Genomic DNA, 19,686 nt, shown 5'->3' with positions numbered 1-19,686 from the left:
TATATTCATTCTTACATTGCACGATCACATTCCATATTTATGACTTTTCAATAGAAGGACTGGTGGAGCACTTGTAAACATGGATTTTCAGTGCCAAGCCCAAAGTACTAAAAATCACAGTAGGGATGTTGGGTTAAGGAGACACAGAGATTCATGTGAGAAGGGCAGTTTCTTGGAATAAATTTATCTTGCATGGAAATACCCTGGATTTGATATAGAAGAGCAAAGCAGAAGCCAAGCATGGCTCATTTCCCCAAGGGAAGGGCAGACCCAGAGGAAATCCAGTGCTATCCCCCCAAGGAGCTCACCCACAGAAACCCTTCTGCTGCTTTGCCACTGCTCCCTGGCTGCAGGGATGGCAAACTGAGCAGCACTGACCTCAGCAAGCCCAGAAGATTCTGGGATGGAGTGAAACACTCCTTACAGCATGTTAAAAGCTAAATTTAATGACTGCAGAGCATATATAGAAAATAACCAACCCAAAACATTATTAAATTTTACCTGCAGCATAATATTGGTCAAGTTATGATTCTTAATAGTTATTTCCCTCATATTTAGGAGACATAGAGAGAAAAGACACACTAAATCTATCATAATCTCAAGAGTATGAGAAACAAGATGGCCATTGCTTGCACCTTCATTTCAAATATCCCATTAAATGGCTGATTTGGGAGCAAAACTCATAATTTCATAAGGGTAATTGGATACACTTTCTTCTGTTGCAAGCAAATTACCCCCTGGCACAAGAATTTTTAAATCTTTGGCAGCAGACCTCCTGAAACCCATCTGTGTTGGAAATTACTTTTTTGCTTTTGGGTATACTATATTTACATATTTTGTTTTATTTCTCAATATTTAATCTAGAGAGAAAAGAGACTCTTAGGACTCACATTGAAACTTCTCAACAGGTTTTAAACATTGTAGGTGCCCAGAAAAACTGGCCATACTAATACTGCAACATGTCAAACTGGAACCAAATTGACTACTGTTAGACAGCCAAACATTCATTTTAAGCACACCTATTTTAAAATATCTCTATTTTACAGCAAGAGTAAGAATTAGCTACAAATTCAAATTGATGACTACCTTATCAAATCCTTGTAACCTCCCTAAACTTTCCTTTGATGAATAAAATCTGTCATGCTGGGTCTCCAGCAGTATGGAATCCCTGTTGTTACCAAACATTCTCTTTATTTAATAGAAATAATTTATGAAATATTTTGACAACCAAAGCTCTGGACAGCTTGAGCACAGAATTATCCCTCCCAATGTAAAACTTTGGGGCTCCTACCCCCTCCTCAGCAACAGCAAGAGAGGAATAGATGGTAAATCCTAAGGTACACCTGTATTAAACTTAGCTGGGATGAATCAACTTGCTTGGTTTGCTCCTGCTAATATTCCTCTTGCATATGTGGAGTTACTGAAATTGGAAGAGTAAGTGACATATTCACCCACTGAAAATGTGGTTTTTAAGACTGTATTTAACCATGTGGATTTTTGGGGAAAAAAACAGAGTGCAAATTCTTTGAACATAAAAGGGCAGTTTTCTAAATAAATAGCATAAATGCCTAAAGGATTTTCCACCATGAATTGTCTCAGGTCTTCCATACTTCTCAACCAGAAACATGTCAGTATAAAGAAAAAGTTCCTCATATTGAGTGGTATGGACACAAAAGAGAAACACTCAGTATAAAAGCTTGCCCTCTCTTGTAGGAAATAATAACTTCTAAGACCTCAACCACTTTGAGAACTTAAAGTATTCAAGGTTTTCAAGGCTGCAATCTATGAAAAACACGAGCTGTTTAAAAACCCCCTGGAACTCAAATGTGCAAAGATGATTTACAGAGATTCACCACTCTAAAACTGTAAGTGGAAAAAGCAAATGCAACATTTCAAAGGACATGTGTTTCAAAAATGAAGAACTTCAGGGTATAAACTTGTTTCCAGATGAGGTTTGTAACAAATTATTTTCTGGTGCAGCATCTGGCAGTCTACTACCAAAGAAAAGGTACCCAGGTAGCTGAGCTACCATTCTGCCTGCAAATTCCTCTATTCTGCATTATTTAGGAAGCCATTCCTACATACCCTGCAAGAGTGTCCATGGTCAGGGACAAAAGTAAACGTCCTTAAAGGACAGATGGCAGAAATTACTCATTGTTACAGACAACAAAGGACAGAAGAATACAAACTATTATAAATGGAAAAAAAAAAAAAGCCTGAAAAAGAACTTCCAGCTGTGAAATACATGAGCACTGTGAAGTTGGCTATTCCTGTGTGCACTGACTGGCCACAATTCTGCTGCCTAAATGCTTCTTATCAGCCAAAAATTGTACAAGCCTCCCCTGGCAGACACAGACAGATGTACCTGCTAGGACTCACATGGACAGGAGAGAATATTCAGAGTTTTGAGGAACATTTTCCACCCTCTGTGGCATTACTGTAGTATGATAAAATTCCACACTGAAGCTTTGACCAAAAAATGTGAAAGGCACTGATCCAGTTGACCCTGAGGAAGGCAGAGGGCAGTGTCTGCAGATGATAAAACACTCCACACAAGCTTGACAGCAGGGACACCAGGGCTTGTACCAATACCTCCCTGGGACAGCCAGACTCAGTAAGATGACAGAAATGGCTCTTTTTCTTATCTTTAAACCTTTCTTGCTGTCCTCATTATTTCCCAGTGGGTAATTAAAACACTTGCTTTCAGCTCAGGCATTTTCTTCCACACTCGACAGGGTGGGAGGTAAAGGGGGTGCTGGCACTTGGAGGTGTCAGAGCCAAAGGAATGTTGGGTGCTGCCTGCAAGGACAGACAGATCTGGGCTTGGAACCTGTGCCAGCCACCAACCTGTGCCCTCAGCAGAGTGCCACAGGGCAGAGCTCCAGGCTGTGAACACCATCAGATGGTAGAATGAGTTTTTCACACCAATTTCTTTTGCTATTTTCATTTGTACTGGATATATTTTAATTTCCCTAATTTTCCACATTCTGGGTGGGGTGCCAATATTTCAGCCTTTCATATGTCAAATCTCTGGCAGTCCTACTCCAAACTTTAACCCCTGTTTTGCCAACAGTGAGCACTAAATGCACATGAGAGAGTGATACTGAACATCATTTCCAGTTTGCTCCCACAGAACCCTGAGCAGGCAGGGGAATTAGCTGCCTGAACAAGTCCCACGTGGGGAACCTATGGGTGCATCTGTAACACTTTGTCAGTCACACTGCAAGGAGCTGCTTTAGCCATTCAAGGTGGAACAACCTTCAGAACAGTGAAGAAGAAAATGGAAGCAAATTCCAGAGCTATTTGGGCTGGACACCTCAGTGGCACCTGAGGACACAACATAAGCAAACCCAGAGGGGAGAGAGAATCCCTCCCCCTTGTCAAAGCAGTGGTAGACCAGAAAAGGAAAAATAACTTCTGTCTGCATCTGGAAAAAAAGCTGGAACCAGATTCAGAGCAGGAAATACTGCTCATCTCTATAATGCAATCAAATTATCTGCTACAAAATAGGACATCAACTTCACTGAGAGCACACGTGCTGGGATTTGGATAGGGAAGAACAGCTCCTCATTCAGGATGGCCAGGCAATGCATTCAAAAGTTTTTCTGTCCAAAGGGATCATTATGATCATCTGCTGGCTTTGCAGAAAACAGGCCATAGGATTTTGTTGAGTATTTTCAATATAACCCTCTGGGACATGAAAGCTAAACATAAAAGAAATAACACTGATTTAAAAATATCTTTCTAGCTATAAAACTGAAAAAAAAAATCTAAAAAATTACATTCAGAACAAATTAATAGACTTAGAAAAGGATTGATTACATAACCAAAAGCCCTAATTTACACAGAGTTGACAAATAAAAGTAGGAAATGATATTGAGGAAAATCAAACCATATTTCATGACATATAATGTAGCATTATTGCACTGTATTAGTATTTTTTAACAAAGTAAATAGGTTGGACTTCCTACTTCTCAGGGTAAGGAAAGAAGGAAGGAATATAAAAATGAATGTATCTCCACGTGGAGCCAAAAGAATGAAGAATTCTTTGTAATGGGTTTCCATGCTGCTGTTATGTTGTGAATATTGGAAGAGCACAGGCAAATTCCTATTTTCCTAGAGGAATTTCAAAAGATGCAGAACTTCAGGCACCTCTGTTTTATGAATGTGATGTCCAAAATCTAAAGGGAGTTTTATACAAATCTTAAACAAATACATGTACAAGACAACAAACCAGATGGGTGATGAGAAAGGAAAGCAAATTTCCCTCTAAAAGAATAGCTGCATGTTATGCATATTTTAAATAATCTAGCAATTCATTTGCATTTTCATAGCATTTATACTCACAGCATAAGCCCCAAAAATAAAATGGAAGGAAATTACTCTACCTGCAGCTTTTTACAACATTTCCTCATGAAAAAGATTAGGCTTTTACTAATTCTACAGCAATTTAACAATCCCATCATCCTGCTTCTTTCAAACAGAAGAAACCCATTTGTTTGGTTTTGCTGTATTGAGTATTTCTAAAGAGGAGCAGTGTACAGTCTGGCAGTAATAAAATTATTAGATAATATTCTTGAATTTTAAATTTATGAAAAAGAAACATTGAGGTTTTGGCTAATCTTCAGTGAAAAAGAGATAGGACAGCTTTTGTGAAATAAACCACCTAATCAGATTAGCTTTAGAGCCCTGATTACTGTACTTCACATTCAAACAAATGCCAAAGAATAATTTATTTGATGTAGTAGTTAAGCTAAAAATGCAGAATTGACAGAATATTGAAGTTCTTTGATCTTTTGTAGGTGTTCAATGCACTCTCAATGCTGCTTGATGAGTGACAACAATTCACAATGTTTTAAAAATAAACCTCTATGCACAGGGGGCTTTTTTTGGCTTTAAGATTCTGCTTTTTTTTGTATAACTGGTACTTTGAAGATATTTTTTTCTTCTTATTAAACAACATATTTTATTGTTATCTTTGAATGCAGAATTAGGAGCTAAAATAGGTTTGTGAAAGGGGGACAAAGTTGACTCAGATCCTTTTTCAAGAAGATATAAAAAATATAGTCAGCAAGGTAAGTTTCTCATTTACTTTCCTTTTCAGAGCTGATAAAAAGTGACAAGAGTCAATTTGGGTTCATTCTTGTAGAATCTAAGTACATTTTTCTGAATGTCATGTTCAGACAGGCCTGCCTTCAAATTTGTATCCCATTTCCTATTCATTCTGTCAGCGTAGAAAAAACTTGTGTGAAACAGGAAGGGACATGAGAAATTGGGAATAAGCCTCCCTGACATTTCCCACCACCACCCCTACTTCCTCTTGACATCATATAAAAAACCCAAAATTTTCTAATACAGGAGTCCAGAATAAAGATGGACAGGAGGATTTACTCTCTCAGAAAATGTTAACAACAACAACAAAATTTAACAAAGTAACTTATTTTTTCCAACTGGAATGATTTTTAACTTCCAGCCAAGCTTCTCCTGTCACTTTCTGCTGGTACTGGATCAAACTGCTCAAGTTTGTTTCTTTAAAGTGCAAAACCATGATTCATTTCATTGGCAACTTCTGGTCTGCAGCTGACACAGGGTTGGTTATTTTGGGTCTCCCTCACAGCATTTCAGAGACTGGGAGCAGGCAGCTCCAGTCAGCACAAAACTGGGCTTGGCTCACCAAATTCTGCATCAGGACAATTCCTGCAGGGCAACGAGGGGGCAGAGCATTCAGCCAAGCTAAAATCCCACTTGCAAGCAGCTGTTAAGGTTGGGAAGAGAATGGAGAGGGATTGTATGTCACAACCTGTTCTTTATTTATTCATGCTTTGAATTTTCCCCTATAGGAATTTTTGATATGAAACAATTCTGTTGGTGCTGCACTGCTGAAATGTGGTCATCAATTGAAATAGAAGAGAATGGCCTGGGCCATGCACTCTCAACAAGACTAAAGTGAAACAGATTTTAGTGAAAAGCCTTGAATGTCCTTCAGGGAAAGGGAGAGAAGTTAATATTTTCAGAGAGCATGGTTTTTTGCCTTTATTTTTATATTTAATAATGCTGTTCCACCCTTCCACCCCCCCAAAAATCCAACAACTAAAATTTGAGCTTTTAGTTATTTCTAGAGAGAAAACAGCAAAAACCAACCAACCACCTGCACTATGAGATTCCAAATGTAATTTACATGCATGCATGCAATTATAATTCTCACAACATTTAAGATCACAATGCAACCCTTGGTATTTAAAAATAACTCGGTGCATTATTATTATTTTTTCAAATTTTTGGGATGCTACAACTTAAAAATTTAACACAGTTTAATTATGGGTCTGTTTGGGTTTTTTAGTCAATCCTGACAATGGCTTTAACAAGTCATTTTCTGCTTGGTAAAGTAAATACTTGGGCAGCAAGAATTCAGGATTGCAGCACATCAGATTGCTAACTGGTTGCAGGGAGGGAAGTGATTCCAAGATTTTACTGCTTTTAAATTTGCATGACTTTATTCTATTTTTCCACATCCGAGGGAAGAGGCAAAAGATATCTAGGATGGGATTTGCTCAAAAAAAGACACCTTGAAGAGCCAATAATTCTGCAACCAGTTGTACCAACTAACCTCCCATCTCTCTGCCTAGCACACACCTCTCAGCTGAGCAGATTCTCTCAGCTCCTCTTCTTTCTCTTGGTCCTACTGCACTATCCCCCAGGCCTTTCTGCCTCCTCCCTGCTCTCCTCCAACAGGTCACCACCTTCCCTCCCACCATCCCTTCCAGCCAGATGGAAATCTCCTTGTGGTATCTTCATTCAGCCCCTCCAATCTGTTCTTCCCTCAGGATGAGAGCTCACACAGGTGTGAGCACATCCCTGGCTAACAGGGGCAGGAGGGCTGTCCTAGCAAACCCAGCCAGCATTTTCCTCTGCTCATCTCTTCAGGATGTGCAGATCTCAGGAGTGTTTCTCTCAAAAAATCACAATCCAAAGAATCAGATCCTGGTTCCTGCATGTTCCGAGGCTGCTTTCATCGTGGCTTTATGTGGAAACACCATTTTCATAGACTCCCTCAACCACTCTGTGAAGGAATGTATTATTTAAAGTTCCTAATGCAGTGTCATGCCCTTTTAAGTCAGCATGACTGTTTTCTGCTCATAGAGTTTTCATATTTGTCATATATTCTTGGGTTTTGGCCTTCTTGGTATTTGTGCCAGAGCACCAAAAAAACTTTTGGTTTCAAGTCCAAGCTAGGACAAAACCTCAGACTTTGGCAAACTGCAAAAGGGGCACTGGTGGATATAGAGACAGTTGAGCAGTGGTTCTGCTCAAATGTTAGCAACAGAAACAATCTCTCCAAGATTAAGTGCTGTCACATGACCTTGTAAGCGATTTTATGAGAAATTTGTGAAAAACTGTGGTCCTGAGCCTGCCACGGTGACAAAATTGCTCCCAACTCACTTAGGATTTACATAACTGAGCGTCTCGGCTCTCACACAGGCAGCACCAGACCTACTTACTAACACATGAAAAATGCATTCTCAGACTTGGCACATGGCTCCTGCAGCTGCCAAATACACCCCCTGTGAGACAGGAGCAGGCTGCTGAGGAGGAGATCATTTCCAGCACTGCTAGCGACAGGAAGAAGAATGAGGATACTGTTTATCTTGTTAGAGATTTTCTGATCATATTAGTGATTTCATCATGCTGTTCCTAGAGACCAAACCTTTAAAAATGGCACACAGCTCAAAAATGCCCTGTGAAAATTGCTGCTATAAATCAGACTCACACCATATTAACAGCCCAGGAATTATACAATGCCATGGAAATACAAACGCTCCTTGCAGTTGGTGTCTGATGCCCTTTTGCACTGATATTCACGCAGGTGAACCTGTCTCCATCCCCTAATTTATCCCAGTGCCTGGTTTCTGACATGCCCAGATTTCACCACAGGCTTTTGTGCTTTCAGGCAAGGCCTGAAAAACAAGATGATGGAGTTACTGAAGGGAAGAACTTCAGAGCAGTAAGTGTAGCTCAGCCATGATCAGAAATAGCCCAAATTCTTTTAAATGCACCAAAGGCTTCCAGCTGGATAATTAAAAAAAAGTAAATTTCAAAACTTCTGGTGGAATAGGAAAATCTACACTGGATGTTATTTTACTCTTTAGACCCAAAAAATAACTGGGAGAAAACTCTCCCAGGAGAGAGAGTGGGCTGAGGACTGTGAGTGTACTGTAACTGTACTTCAAAATACTTTAGAAGCATCTAAGCCAACAACTCCTCTGTCATACTTAATTTCAGTCACAGTAACTCCAATAAGGATGAATCCCAGGCTCATTTTCCATTATCTTATTTTGCTTCATCAATGTCACAGTTTCTGCTGCTTCTCTGACATCTCTCTCTATGATAAGCACTGGTGTAATTTTTCATGTTGTGGCCTCATTTTATTTTTCTGTTGTTGTTTAAAATTATGAATATTAGGGATCCTACCAGGATATTGGTGCTTTGGCCTTATTCTCAGTCAGTGTCTCCCAAGCCTGGCATTCTGTCTCTGCTGTGCTGTGCCTTAACTATCCTGACAGCAACACATCTCTCATGGCAATGTTACATCACAACCACAAATCCCTGATTCTGCTATGATTCACATCACTCTTCTCTGCACTCACAACACAAAAGGTGCCCTTAGAGCTTCCCTTGTCTGAGCAATTAATGTCCCATCATGCTGCCAAATAATCCAGGAACTCAACTTTGCATCTGAAGCAGAAATAGAAGTCGTGTCGGATCTGCTCTTGGTTCCAAAAAAGTCTAAGATAAATGAAACACCATAGCAACAGAGGTGAAAGAAAAGCAAAGAAGTGATGTCACAGATGCTCTGATGTCATGAGTGATTGCAGTATTTTGGAAATACTATTCATGCTAATATATACACAAAATATGTGGTGGCTAAAATAACTAAATGGTGATGATGATGATTGATGAACATGCTTACCTGTCACATGGTTTATCTTTGCCCCTAAAGGATTCTACAACTCTGCAAATATCTAAGTGCTGTGTGAAAATATACAGAGGACTACGTAATCCAACTCTTTAATGGATAAAAGCCAGCTTACTGAAGTTAAACTTTATGAGAACAATAGAAAAACCTCTTGATAGGTGTTTTTGATAGGCTGAGCTATTGAAGACACTCAGTAAACATCTCAAAAATAACAGCCATATGATCACCAGCTTGTGAGAATATCATCTCAGGAGAGCTGTATCACTGGTGATGTAATCCATTAAAATAAATATATTTAATTGTACAGAGCAGGTAAATAACTACTTCTTAAGCATTTAATGTAGGACGAGATCTTGGCAATTTATGTTGTATAATTTACAGAACAGATTTTTTACAGTATTATATTTCAGTCCTCAGTTCCTCAACATGGAAGTTGTTACCTTCCAGCCCATAAAAATTCAACAGGATTTTTCAGAAAAACATCCATCCTTGGCACTCTTCAAAGAGGTGCTTTTTTTTTTACAGGCAGAATTAAAAATTCCATTTTTTCAGTTACTAAAGGAGATATCACTATGACTTGTTCTTTTTCATACTGGTGACTTTAGTTGTCAGATGGATACACTGTCCTTATGTTTATAATTTAACTATGTATATTCATAATTTTGTAGAGAGGATACACAAGAGCCAAATAGCTATTTATGAATATGCAAATACACTTTTTAGTGGTGTTATACCAATTCCAAAGATACATATGATCATGAAAGTAACAACAATTACTTGACATACAAGATGAAGTTAAAAAAGGGACACCATATGTCAATGTGATATTCAGTGCATCAGGCAGTACTGAAGCTACCTAAATATCAGAATACAATAATATCCCAGAGTGCAAAATGAGAAACAGGAATGGCAACTGCTGAGCTAGAGAATGGGTTTGAAAATTTGGATTTGTAAATGTATTTGGCCATCCCACCCCCTTTCACAGAAAGCACACTGGATGTCTCAGCATCACAAATTCCCTGCTTCCACACAGTGCAAACCTGATTGCCACTTTTGGCTATGTAGAGTTCAGAAACCTCTGGGAAATCTTCATTACCACCTTTCAAAGACACCTTAGCAATTGGAAGCAGTGGAGAGAGAGTTGAATGCTTCAGCTTGAAAAGTAAAGCAGATTTATGTCCTTCTTTGTGTTTGCACTTTGGCAAAAATGAAAATAGACTTATGTAGTAGCCAATCCTTTAAAAACTCCTTAATTTTCATTACAGAGACCTTGATAAAGATAATTCTTTACTAATGTAATGGTGTTGCAGGATCCTATGGTGTCTTCTTTTTCTCCTTTAGACACTTTAAAAAAGAATTTCTTGATTTCATTGTGGCTATTTTTTATTTTTCCTTTATTTCATGCACAGGAAGCAAATACAATAATCTTGGGGAAAAAAAGGCTGGTATCACATCGTGCATTCTTTATATAATTTTAGAAGGAAAATAGTTAACATTTTATCCTCATGACTTGCAAATGAAAGAAAATAATAATGCCTAGCAAAAGACATTAGAAGAACACATTTACCATGAATCATACTGCCCTTGAAGGTGCAGCTTAAAAAAGCAGAGAAATAGATTTGACACCACTTGGACTTGCAGCTCGGACATGCTGCATTAAACTGTTCAAAATTAATTTAATCTGAGCATGGAGAATAATAGCCTCTCAGTTCAAGGCTTCTGATAGCAGTAATTTGCACTCGAAAGTACTTCCAAAGGGAAAGAATAAATGAAGGGCGACTCTCCAAAACTGAGTGAGCAAATGGATTCACTAAACGAAAGCCTCTTGATCACACTGAGAAAGAGCATCCAGGAGAACGACACGTTCTACATCATTTGTGGCTTAGGAAATTTTTTCTTCAGCTGCTTGCTGCTACAAGGAGAGCTACTGTTCTTCCTGGACTGATGATGGGCTAAGGAGCAATAGCAATAAGCTCTAGGCTTGCTTAGAGCTCTTGCATTTTAGCTCAAAAGCTGTGAGATCCACTTGCTAGCCAGGGAAGTTAGACTTGCATAGTGAAAAATCCTCTGGTCACACTTGTAAAGGCAACTGTAGACTAATTGCACACAGGGTATTGGCAACTCCCCTTGCTTTATCAGCACAGGACTAAGATCTAACTGCAATAAAGTGTTAACACTCCAGCCATTAAAAAGTACCTTATCAACTCAAACCACTTTTATATTTCATCAAAGTCATATACTCTTCACTTACACATTCATCCTTTTGAATTCCATTTGCCATACCTGCAGCAAAAATCTTTGACAGCAGTTTCCTTTCTTGCTGAGCTCTTAGGAGGCCGTGTGATCTCACTGAGAGGGCTCTGAGACACAGAGCAGCACACACGGATTCTCTGCTTTGGCTTAGAAGATGTGGTTGGTGTTTTACAGCAGCATCAACTCAACAAAAACCACTCAGGCTGCAACACACTGGATGGGGACACCTCACTGCCTTCAAAAATCCCATGTGGACCGAGATACCCAACACAGGGACTGGAGGGCTGTGCTCCACTGTCAGAGTCTGGCCTTCGTGGTGGCTTCTGCAGCCCAAAATGAGTGTCTTGAAGTATTCTTCAAGAATGAGGCAAAGCCTGACCTGTTTGACCTGTTTCAAGTCTAGGGAAGACTGTGGGGACAATCACAGGGGTCAAGAGTTGATCATCAACTGTGTGAAGGTTAATGCTGTATCCAGAATGGGTAGATGAAGAGCAAAGGGATGGGTGTTGCTGAAAAATCTGGATTTGGTAAATGATTTGGAATGTCTGGAAGACTTGTTTTAGTTTTAAATGGAAAGGTGGGAGGGACAGGAAAGAACTGGAAGATAATCTTCACCTTTTCATTTCATATTCTGATTTTTTCTGAATGATGTTCTTACCTTATCATTATAATAATAATAAACAAGAGTACACATGATCTCCTTTATTTGTAAAGCAGACAAGCCAAATATCCCAACCTAGATAATTAGGGGTTCTAGTAAGGAAGTGGTGACAGACCTGTGAGCACCTAGGCAGGACTAGAAGAGACAGCAGTGAGAAGGTGACTCAAAACCCCAGGGCACATCCTGAGGTCTGGGGCTGTCTCTTTTAGGGTCTTGGGCAGGCTCTTGGGTTTTACATTTTAGCTACATTTCAAAAAGGAAAAGCCAAAAACAAGTTTGGGGAGGTGTGTACATTCCCTAATGTGTGTGCACATGCCCCCACACAGACACTTCTTTTAAAAATCCAGCCTTGTTAGGAGCTGAATCCTGTGGATGGGCAGCACAAGGCAAACTGACTGGTTAAGTAAACAGTAATTATTAATATCCTTTCTAGGCAGAGAAGTATGAGAATGCTTTACACTACAATGCACTGACAGGATGAAAGAACAGTACATTCAAAGAAAAATAAATTTGTAAACCAAAATCGGTTCTTGACTTTATGCCTTTTTGATTTAAATATTTTGTCTCATTTTTCTCTCTCTTTTTTGTTTTTTAGGAATTACAAAATCTCTACTTTTTTGAACGAACTTATTGGCTGTGAGAAAATCTTAGGTAGAGATACAAAGAAAAAGTTTCATCAGACAGCAGAAGAGTAAATAATGTATTACTATTCAAGTTTCAGTTCTAATCCTACAGTTGTGTTACTTTTGCAAATTTACAACAAAGAAAGCCAAACGGTCTTTTTGAATTCTCTGGTGCTACTTAATTTCTTCTGAATAATTTACCTGCCACTAACTGTTTGTTCTATAATATTTCAAAGAAAACTGGTTGTGCCAAAATTCTAAAACAAAAAAATAGAAAAGCGCTTTTAGAATGAATTAAAAAGTTAAAATAAGTTGAAAGCCTTCAGGATATTGTAACACATATGCTCCTGATATAAACAACATTGCCAAATACTGGCACTTAAAAGACCAGAGCTACTGTAGACATGTTGCTTCTGGTACCTGTCACCAGATCAAAACTGGGGGATAAACTGTGAATTTACATTGTCTCTATGCAAATTACTCTTTGAAGAAAATGTAGGTTGCAAGTGTTTGAGGCTCATCCTTTTATATCCAACAGCTTCCTTGAACCACCTGATTCTTAATGCTCTCAACTAAGAAAAGGGAAGGGTATCTCAGCTTGCTCTTTCCAGCACACAGCCATTTAGTTGCTAAGTTAATTTATCTAATTTCATTTCAAGTGCAATGGTATTTAACCCTTGACTTGGCAGATGAATTAGCATAGCAATATTGAGAGACTTATGGGAAAACGACCCTGCAAGTTAGCAAGTAATTGATGTGAGAAAACATAATAAAGTACATTATCCCACATTTTAGTTCCTTAAGCATATTAGCAACAGAGAATTACATTGAGAAAATAATGGCTGGTCAACATTTTGGCTCATTTATGTCTTTCAAAACTCCAGCACTGCATCCACTGTTTTTCAAAAGAGTGCTGGTTTTGGCTTCACAGCAGCTGGTATGGGCTGTGGTTTGGATTTTTCACGAAAACTGTGTTGATAACTCAGAGGTGCTCTGTTATTGCTGAGCAGTGCTTACCCAGAGCCAAGGCCTTTTCTGCTCCTCACCCCACCAGTGAGGAGGCTGGGGGTAAATGAGGAGCTGGGAGGGGACACAGCCAGGACAGCTGATCCCAACTGACCCAAAGAATATCCCAGACCATATGGCCTCATGCTCAGCAATAAAGCTAGAGGAGGAGGAGAAGGGGGGGGAATTGGAGTGATGGTGTTTGTCTCCCAAGTCACTGTTATGTGGGGTGGAGCCCTGCTGTCCTGGGGATGCAGAACACCTGCACGCCCTGGGCAAGTGGGGAATGAATTCCTTGGTTTGCTTTGCTTGCATGATTTTTGCTTTACTTGTTAATCTGTCTTTATCTCAACAAATGAGTTTCCTCCCTTTTACCCTCCAGTTCTCTCACTCATCCCACCAGTGGGAAATGAGTGAGGGCTGAGTGACCAGCTGGGGTTAAACCATGACAGCCAGGGAGGAGCACTTAATCACCTTTGCTTCAAATCACTGTTCATGAGTAAAATTGGATGCCTATCATAAGAATTACTACATAATGAAACTCAGTTTAGGCCAGGAATATACCTTTCAAGAAATTAACAATGCAATAATATCAACTTTCAATCTCTAATCAAATTTTTCATATCAGGAACAACAAGCGAAACGACAATTGATACCAACCCTATTTTTATTATGAAATGAGGAATGAGTTTTTAGAGTTTGGAGTATCTCTAGATTTAAGAAAAAGTTAAAACTCTTGGTTTTATAATATTTTATAGTTTACATAAATGTCAAGTATTTACAGTTCTCAGAGATAAAAATAAATAAAACAATTACTAGATGTAACACTTTAATTTTGTTAGGCCATAAAGTTTCATGACCCGAGTACATTTGAAAACTGAAAGCTCTATCACCTTTGTCAAGAATTAAATGGTATAAAAGTGTTTTTCCTAAACATTATATCTTTGCTTTAAAAGATAAGTACAAGCAATTAACCTGTTCAATGACTTCTGACTGCACATCCAGCTAAGGACCCTCCTCATGGCCTGATATCACTGAATCACCTTTTTTAAAATAACTTGGACCCACAGTTCAGACAAAGTTTATGCAATCAGGAGATTAACGATGTTTGTTACTGTGAGATATTAAGGTCTTTCCCTGGGAAAGTGAGATTACATCTAAAAGTTTTGTATATTTGTTTTGGAGTCCTCAGCTTTGCTCTAAACCATGGTGGAAGGGCTGTGTAGCTTGTTGGAGCCACAGCAGAAGGAGGTGAGCTGTGGCCCTTCCTCCCTCTCTGTCCCTCCCACGGCAGAGGCACAGCCAAGGGCACTGGGGGATGAATTCCTGGCCCTGGGCTCCTGAAAGCCTTCTTGTTGCATGACAGGAAGGGGCCAAATATTTTCATAAACTAAAATTTGAAGCCTCAGTTTTGTAAATATGAAACAAAATAATTTTCCTAAAATGAAGAAATATCGATTGAATTTCATTATCAGATGGAGAACTATCAGCCACACAGAAAATTTTTAAAAAGCTAGATTATTATCCCTAAAAATGTTTTTTTTTTTTTTGTTTGCTTCTTTGCATAGGGGAGAAGCATTCTGATGGCTGAAAATGTTTATAGACATTTCTGTTCAAAGGATAACATGGAGAAAATGAAGATGCCCACAATAATGATAATTCAGAATAGGAAACCATCTTTGTGAAGTACCTCTGGTATGGCAGGTAAAGCTTTCTGTGCTCATGAGCTCAGTAACAAGAGAATTCATAGAAATTTAAAAAGTTTATGATCCATTAAAAGGAAGCATCTGTGCAAAATGAATGCTGACTGCAGAAACTTGCACGGGAAACTTGCAGTTACATCCCTCTGGTGTGAGAAAACATCAGATCACAAAGTTACTGCTCAACCAAGACCAGGCAGAACTATTTTCCTTTCTGGTGATTCCACCCAACCTACAGAGCACTGAGTATTTCCACATCCAGCAGGGATAACCAGTTTCACTGATGTGCTCTCCAAGCAGAGAGAGGAGTGTGTGTAAGAGAGAACAGAGAAGCTGAGGTGAGAATGAAAAATTACTTTTGGCCCAGCATTATACAGAAATGTAGACAACCCCAAACCACTGAGGCCCAGTCAGGCTTGCAGTCAGGTACACCTCTATCTAACTATGCCACAATTTCATAGCTGACAGAGGATAGATTAGTTGAAGTTTTTTCAGCACCTGGAAGTATTTCTCCTTTTTGAAACATTAGTTATCACAAATTACAAATATAAAAATAACTGAAAATAATGCAAAGTACTGCTGGATAAGCAACAAGCTATTATTCTTCAGCTCAGCAATATTAATGGTTGCATTCAATGATCCAACAACCCTAATGATTCTGTGCTTATTGATTCATGGAAAATCAATTGAAAACTTCTCAACACCACAGGAGACCCTGTAATTAAAGAAAAATCACTTGAGGGTTGCAGTGGCTGTGTGACACCTCCTGCTCATTTCTGACCATGTGTGGATGCATTCTGTGGTAAAAATACCATCAGGAGAGGGGTTGTGAGTCACCCTGGGGTTCCTCTTCAAAACTTCTGTGGATACTGAGACAACGTGGTGAGGGGACAATGTAGGGGGATTTGTTACAGAGATGAAATGTTTTAAAGGCAGAGAGAAACTAGGAGGTCATTTTTGCATCTCAGAATTACCAGTAACAAGACAAGGAGCAGTGAGAGTTTAGGAAACCCATTGATACCTCCACATCATTTACAAGTAGGGTAAGGTTTGTTAAAATCTGCAGAATAGATATGATGCAAAGATAATACCTAAAAAGTGTTTGGCCCTTCCAAGTAAAACAAACGAATTTTGCCTTCTGAAATGACACAGCAGATACAGCCTGCTTTGCTAGACCAATAACTCCAGCATCAGTGCTGTGGACTACTTGAGAAACTAAAGTAACAGGTAGGGAAAAATAACTCATAATATCATAGCAAGAGAATAATGCCACTTTTGCAGAATGTCTCAGTTTAAAGGATAAATGAACAGAACCAAAAACATGAACTATGAAAAATATTCAACAAGCAGATGGTGTGAGAATAATTTGAGAAGCTGATATCCAGTTAAAAACACTGCCTAATGACTGACAGCATTAGGGATTGGTGGCATTTGTTATCTAAGTGGCTACACTGTGTGTGGTGCTGAAGACCAGCTGCAATGTGGAATTACAGAAGAGAAGCAAAATGAAAAGAAGCAGAAGCAATTATTGCAAAGACAAATTAGAGCAGAAAAGTGGAAACATGGAATTGAAATGAAAGTATGGCAATCAAGCAAAAGTAGTAGGGGAAGTGAAATGAAAATATTTTGTTTCCAAACAATTAATTAGAAAACTAATTTAGGATCTTTATCAACCATATCTGAAGTCTACTGGATATGGATCACAAACTCATATTGCTATTATTATTGTGTTAGTCACCATCCTTTTATTAACTCAATTACTTTATATCACACTTTGTTCACACACTTACCTATAATTAAGCACCTCTCTTATGCTTCATCTTTTTAACAGTCCCAATCACCTTGAAAATGCTGCAGGGTGGAATACTGACATGCCTCTCAGCACAGATTATCAGAAAGGAGTTAAGAACATCAAATTAACTGTGACTGATTTTAAGAAGGCTCCTTCAAGAGCATATCTGCACTTGACATCATTCCAAGCCTGGTTAAGTTCTGACAGTGTATTTTTACCTTGCAGCATATCTGGCAAACCTTGTTAATCTTTCTAGGGGCATGTATGTCACCAGATTGGTGATAACACATGAACTGCATTTTAAGAAGCCAAATGTCATCTCTCTAGAGGCCTCTTAGCACTTTTGAAAATGCTGATGGACAATCTAGTCCTTCCACGATGCCCTGTCTTGCCCTCTCAAAATGATTAGCTCCTAGAAAGCTCAGAGAACTCAATCTCACAAAATATCTATTCAGAAACTCTCCCAACCATCCAAATATTCATGGATCCTTTGTCAGAATATTCAACAGGGCTTCTGCAGAAAAGTCTTTTGCTTTACCCTTTTTGCCAAAGAAATACACTATAAAATATTGCCACAGTAATGACCAGTAATGATTTGTATAAAACATCAGGTTTCACTGGAACTGTCCTCCACCTTTTTGCGTTTATTTCCATCTTGATTCAGCAAAAATTTACATAGTAAATATCTCTCATGGACATTCAGATTTATTATTGTTATAACATTTTTCCTTGCAACTATAATGAAGATTGATTTAATCTCTACAGCATTAGCCTCTTGCCAACTGAATACTGTCTTGCTTTCATAAATCAGAAACAAAATTCTTTATGATGATGCTGTTTACCATTCAACTTTCTAAAATATTGAGTTTCATAAAACACAATTTATGGTTAAATGATTTACACTAAAGAATCAAAGATGATGGGGGAAAGACTGCAAATATTTCCTCACTTCTTAGCAAGTTAAGAGCATCTTTGTCAACAACTCTAATGGGTTAAATATTTTATCTTCTCAGGTGCAGCTGAATTAAATGTCACTTTCCTCATTGGGGTCATGTAGTATCAATTTCACCAACACTTGGGCATGCACTCATCAACGTGGTACTAAGGACTGTAATCCTCCCACCCTCTCCCACAGCATCTTGGGCAGGAGGAGCAGCTCCACACCATGGTGAATTACACAGCTGTTACACACTCCCTGGGTAGGAGGAGCAGCTCCACACCATGGTGAGTTACACAGCTGTTACACACTCCCTGGGCAGGAGGAGCAGCCCCACACCATGGTGAGTTACACAGCTGTTACACACTCCCTGGGCAGGAGGAGCAGCCCCACACAATGGTGAGTTACACAGCTGTTACACACTCCTTGTGCAGGAGGAGCAGCCCCACCCCATGGTGAGTTACACGGCTGTAACACACTCCTTGTGCAGGAGGAGCAGCTCCACCCCACGGTGAGTTACACAGCTGTTACACACTCCCTCTGCAGGAGGAGCAGCCCCACCCCATGGTGAGTTACACAGCTGTTACACACTCCTTGTGCAGGAGGAGCAGCCCCACACCATGGTGAGTTACACAGCTGTTACACACTCCTTGTGCAGGAGGAGCAGCCCCACACCATGGTGAGTTACACAGCTGTTACACACTCCCTGGGCAGGAGGAGCAGCCCCACACCATGGTGAGTTACACAGCTGTTACACACTCCTTGTGCAGGAGGAACAGCCCCACCCCATGGTGAGTTACACAGCTGTTACACACTCCTTGTGCAGGAGGAACAGCCCCACACCATGGTGAATTACACAGCTGTTACACACTCCTTGGGCAGGAGGAGCAGCCCCACACCATGGTGAGTTACACAGCTGTTACACACTCCTCGTGCAGGAGGAGCAGCTCCACACCATGGTGAGTTACACAGCTGTTACCCACTCCCTGGGCAGGAGGAGCAGCCCCACACCACGGTGAGTTACACAGCTGTTACACACTCCCTGAGCTGGAGGAGCAGCTCCACACCATGGTGAGTTACACAGCTGTTACACACTCCTCGTGCAGGAGGAGCAGCCCCACACCATGGTGTGTTACACAGCTGTTACACACTCCTTGTGCAGGAGGAGCAGCCCCACACCATGGTGAATTACACAGCTGTTACACACTCCTCGTGCAGGAGGAGCAGCCCCACCCCACGGTGAGTTACACAGCTGTTACACACTCCTTGGGCAGGAGGAGCAGCCCCACACCACGGTGAGTGTGCCTGTCACACACCACAGCTGCCCAGGTGAACTGCAAGCCCCTGCCCTGCCCTTTCTTTTTCTTTCCTGTCCATCTAAGAGACACACATGGGTCTGCAAAGGTATTAAGGGAAAGAGTCAATTTTTTGTTTCAAATGTGTTTCTCCCTGCAGGGATCATTAAATGCTTGAATTCATTGCTGAAATGGAAGGATATCAAGTTTCCTCGGACTTAGATCATCATTAAAACACTTTTCAACTGTTTTAATTACTCTTTCCCAGCTGAACTTTAACCACATGAAAGAGCCCCATCTACTTCAGTCTATTCTACTTTTTCAGGGCATGGAGAGTAAAGGCCAGCCAGTGTATTCTCATTGACAGAACGGGCTGAACACAGCACACCCAAAGATAAAGCATTAGACATAATAATGCAGCTGTTTGGCTTTCATCCAAATGTTCC

This window comes from Haemorhous mexicanus, chromosome 14 (assembly GCF_027477595.1).
Source record: "Haemorhous mexicanus isolate bHaeMex1 chromosome 14, bHaeMex1.pri, whole genome shotgun sequence".
NCBI classification, from domain to species: Eukaryota; Metazoa; Chordata; class Aves; order Passeriformes; family Fringillidae; genus Haemorhous; species Haemorhous mexicanus.
This window is presented reverse-complemented; position numbering follows the sequence as displayed.